The sequence below is a fragment of the Cynoglossus semilaevis genome, chromosome 12, assembly GCF_000523025.1.
Source record: "Cynoglossus semilaevis isolate Cse_v1.0 chromosome 12, Cse_v1.0, whole genome shotgun sequence".
In the NCBI taxonomy this organism is placed as follows: domain Eukaryota; kingdom Metazoa; phylum Chordata; class Actinopteri; order Pleuronectiformes; family Cynoglossidae; genus Cynoglossus; species Cynoglossus semilaevis.
Window position 1 is genome coordinate 15,327,998 of NC_024318.1, and position 5,229 is coordinate 15,333,226.

The window sequence follows — 5,229 nt, forward strand, 5'->3', positions numbered from 1 at the left end:
AATGAGATATAATTTGAAAAAAAAACATCCGGCACACGATGTGTTCATTGTTTCACTTTCAAAATTCATCAAGCAGACCACATTGAACCCGCCCCCCAAGCGGGCCAGGTTTGGCCCACGGGCCGTATGTTTGACACCCCTGGTCTAGTGACCTATGATTCTCTCTCATACAGCCTAAAACCTACATCCAACATCCCCAAATGTGGTCCAAATGAAAATATATGCATTTAAAAAAGAAAACTCTGAAACACCTCCGCTGCAGCAACTTTCCCTCTTTAGCAGCAACATTAATATCACTCATGTCCATCAGCTGTTCTCACATCCCTCACTTCAGATAAAGGCTGAGTACGGGAGCGGTTAAGAGACGAGAGATGTTTGAGGGTAACTACCAGTTATCAGCATGAGGATTAGGGAGTGTCATCAGCAGACATATGCCTCATATTAGCCTCCTGGTGACACTTGACAGGGAGAGGGAAGAGAAGGAGGAGAAGGAGGAGGAGGAGGAGGAGGAGGAGAAGGAGGAGCCTTGGGGAAAGGATTACTCCAGCTGTATCATTTCATAGAAGTCAGGTAGAGAACACGCCTGTCAAAGAGAAGACTTTTAAAGATAAGACGTCTGAGCATGTGAAGCTGAATAACTGTAAGCGCATACATATATTTGACATATATATGTCATATACTCCATATATGTCAAGCCCCTGCTGGACTCATATGGAGTTCAATCTGCTGAAGAAATGTGTATGTGTATACATGTGTGATACATATACAAATACATATACCCATATATGTGTCTGTGCATATATATGTGTATATATATATGCGTATGTGTATGTGCATGCATAAATGTATGTAAAGTACCAAGTACCAAGGGTTCATGGGTAGTGGGGTGATTGTTGTTGTGTTACTTACTTATTTATTTAAAATGATTCTTTTTATTTATTACCTTAAAAAAAATGTTGGGGGTAGTGAATTTTTTTTAAAAATTGTCAAATTTCCTAATATATTTTAATATATAAATGGGAGGTGGGGATAAATAGTGAGTTACATGTACTGTTTTTGGTTGCGATATTTAGGTCTACGTGTGTGAGTGTGTTAGGAAAGGGGAGGGGCCAGTGTGGACAGCAGTAGGCTAAGTGTTTTCATGTGCTTTTCTTATTCACACACACACACACACACACACACACACACACACACACACACACAAACTGTCAGGAAAGCTGGCATAACCGCGTCAACAAAAACACACGCAGACATGCGTGACTCACGAAGTGACTCAAGTCCCTGACAGTAAAAACAACATCTGAAAACGTTTACTGTATTTCATTAACTGTCCATCCAACTCATGACGAGAAGCACTTCAGCGGATTTCCACCCTGCTCCACCTTGCCAGCTGGACTAACCTGGTGGCTACTCTTTACGTACATCACATGTGGCCATGCCTTTCCAAACATCTCATCATTGTTCTTCTTCTTCCTTATTCCACTTCCTCTTCACTGAAGTCACCCCGTGCTATCTCTGAGGCTATTCAGTGTGCACATAAGCGGCGAAAGAGAAACCACACCGATGATTTAACTCCGAGTGAGTTCACACATTCACCAGCCAACACTTCTGCTAATGGTTTTAAATAAATAAAATACATGTAAATGGTGTAAAACAAGATTAAAGAAAAGAGAACTGGGTGAGTGTTGAAACATGCTGTTGCCTTTGTAGTGACATCGGAGGGGCATTTGAACACTGCATGAAAAAGTAATAAATGATCTAACAACACTGTCTTAAATGTCCACTTACCTCTATAGTACCCAAGGTGGGGGGGCACTGGCCAAGGCATGTCTTTCGGTTGGCGGTCTAGTAAATTCACAGTCCAGGGCCATTTAGGTGTGTTTATAGCGCCACCTGCAGGGAAGCATGAGAAATTTGAGTTATCAATGTTTACATAGTATATAACATATAGATTTTATAGCTAAGTATGCCTTTCTTAACGAGTTTACAACAGTGGTCTTCTATTTGTTTTCAGTAGGGATGTCCAATAATATCGGCCGACCGATGTTATCGCCCCGATATTAGCATATTATGTAATATCTGTAAAAATCGTTATCATTTTTACCTCCGACAATGAAAACCCAATATCGCAATGCCTGGGTTTCGCCAAATGATGTTTGCTCTAAAAATAGTTTTGGGGATAAACGGCTGTATAATAAGTGAAAGTCACTAGATGGCAGCATTGTAGCTCATTTAATTAGTCTCATACTAATAGAGGGGGTTTTGCAGGTAAATAAATAAATGATACCAGGCCTATATCGGTATCGGTTGATATCGGAATCGGAAATTGAGAGTTTGGACAATATTGACATATCGGTCTAATTGCAAAGGGAAATAATATTAGCACAATCTGCCTGCAGTACTGTATGGATCCTGCAGGGGTCAGCAACCCTATGTTAAGGTCACCCTTAGTGGATTCTTTTGCTGTTTCCAAAATCACTCACATATATCGCCACGTCGTCATGGCTGCAATGCATGATGGGATAAATTGCTTGGGTAGTGACCATTAGTTGTACACCACTACAAAATGGCGTGCCCCGTATGTAGTGCACCAGGTAGGGCGAAGGGGGCGGTGTTGGACACAGCCCATGTTTCACCACTAAACACAAGTTTACCAATATTTTTTCTGAAGCTCTTTCAACTAAAAAGTCCTTTCATATGAACTTCATTATGGTGTGAGGCTGATCGAACATGCTGTCTGGTTCCATTCCTCAGACCACCATGAAGTCAGAGTCGAGGCAACGAGTGTGTAAAAAAAAACACACCATATGTCTGACTTTGAGTGTGTGCGCACACTCAAACCCTATATGTGCGTGGTGCTGCCGGGGCCGAGCGTCCGTGGGAGGCAGAGCAGGACTCCGTTCAAACGGCAGTTCGTATATCCACGCCAGGCTGTCAGTCGTGCTGCTGAGTCTTTTAGTGTGTGAGACTGTGTTGGACTTTTTGTTTAATTTTGACTTCCTGTTTTATTCTTGGCCTAATCCAAACACAACACAGCTGTGCAGTCGGCCAGAGCTTGGGGGATGGGTTGCCAGATCCTGGTGAGTGTGGCCATTCTGTACAACTGCTGCCAACAGATGGAAGAGAAATGGGGTTACCAGCTTGGGTTTATCTACTCTTTGTAAACTAGATGGACCCCCCCCCTCACCCCCGGCTCCACCACCCTTACTGACCAACACATCAGACACGCACACACACACACACTCTCCCTCCGCCTCAGCTGGTCAGTATTTAAGCCTTAAATCTCTGTTGGGGTTCTTCATCTTCTGTTTTCCCAGTTTTTGAATGAACGACGGGAGACCCCTTCCTGACAAGAAAAAGATAAAATATAGGTCAGAGATAATCAGCCGTGACTCATTCAAACACCAAATCACTGCAGGGATTATGCAAATACTCGGACTTTGATTTGGATCACATTATTTGTAAGCCTGTCCTCCTAAAATGTTGAGTTGTAGCCTCAAAGTTCAGACTTTAATTCCACTCACACACGCACATCGCTTCTATGGATTGACAATGTTCGTGTCTGACCTCTGTCCACGAGGGCGACAGACGGGGGAGTGGGGGGGGCGGGAGTGTTAGGAAGAAGTGACTAAGATTGAAGGATTTACATGTACATTATCGGTGGATGAATGGATGAATGGATGGATAGATGATAGATGGATGGATGGATGGATGAATAGATGGATGATAGATGGATGGATGGATGGATAGATGATAGATGGATGGATGGATGGCTGGATAGATGGATAGATGAATAGATGGATAGATGGATGGATGGATTGATAGATGGAGGGATAGATGGATGGATGGAACAAAGAACTCTGGGTATGTAAAGAGTCTTGTCATAGGTCACTGGCTGTGATATGATTGGCTGGGAGCTGTGCTAGATGATTGGGAAAAAGCTTGAATCCAGCCTAAATTAATTGTCAAGCGTAAGCATAAATAATGTAAAATGTTTCTCAAAATAAATACATTTACGCACACCCACATATGTACATATAAATATGTCTGTGTATATATATATATATATGAATGTCATTTTCCATACTATAAATATAAAGAGATGTGTTTATAGTAATGTACTGTAGATGATCAGATGCAGAAACAACTCTTGACTAAAGTTCACCTTCACTCTCTTCCTTCTCTTCCTGCCTGTGCAGAGCTCTCTCCCCAGTCTCCCCCAGTGGAGCAGAGAACATTTATTATTAATGGAGCACAGTCTCTCCCTTCTTCTCCGCTCAGCCAATTACAGCTGGGGCCCAGCGACTGCTGTCTCTCTCATTCGACGCTGCGCTGCTCCGCTTTGATGTCTCTATCACCACTATAGAAACCAGGCAGAGTTCTAATGGAGCAGAGGGGATTATGTGACTGCCTGTCTCTTGATTTTTTTTTTTTTTTAATTTAAATATGTCTTTAATCACCGCCTTTATCATCAGCAGACTCTGGGCCATGCTTCAGCCACCGTCTCGTCACTCCGTGCTCCCCTATCACAGCGACACGGTGCTTTAATCCTGTTACTCCTTCATCTGAGGAGACACAGCAGCCTGCGAGGAGAGAAGAAAAGAGGAGAACAGAGGAGAACAGAGGAGCACAGAGGCCGGACTGCCCGAGACCCGTGCTCCACCCTCCTGGGCTGGATGCCTTTTCCTTCCTCTGCCCATTTCACGAGAACGCCTTGATTAAGAAGCACCAGCTCCTCGGCTGCTCCCAGCACCCGTGGAGGAGGAGGAGGTCCAGCTGCTCCTGCAGCATGCCTCCTCCTCCTCCTTTCACAGTCCATGGTTGACAGTGATATACTGTTGTTTAAGTGGGCGGCCTGCCCCCGTTTAAACCCACAGCTCCACTGGACGTCCACCTCAGCTCCGACCTCTTATTAGCAGCACCGACCCTTCACAAAAATGAAAAGAAAGAAACACAAACAGGAAGTTACTCTTCACAGATGCAGCAGATGTACTATATGGTCTTTTGAACAGCAGCATTGGCGCACACCACACTTAGCAGTTAAATTGTGACGTCTGTTGTTGAACAGATTTACTAAAAAAGTACATGAAAAAGTACAAAAGGAGGATTCACTGGAGAGTGAATACTGCTTAGTGAATACTGATGATGTCATAGCTCATTGCTATATGTTCAGTGGAAGAGAGTGTAGACCCCAGCCAGAAACAATGGCTAAAAAACAGAATATATATT

At 43.4% G+C, this 5,229-nt stretch overlaps 1 long non-coding RNA gene across 1 annotated transcript; it reads right to left on the reverse strand.

Annotated features, from left to right (window-relative positions):
- Positions 1 to 984: 984 nt before the first annotated feature.
- Positions 985 to 5,210, reverse strand: LOC112487824 (uncharacterized). Its single transcript, XR_003051284.1, has 4 exons — positions 4,461 to 5,210; positions 3,213 to 3,346; positions 2,805 to 3,106; positions 985 to 1,893 (listed from the first exon to the last, which is right to left on the reverse strand). It is a non-coding gene; the product is annotated as an uncharacterized LOC112487824 (long non-coding RNA).
- Between the last annotated feature and the right edge of the window lie 19 nt (positions 5,211 to 5,229).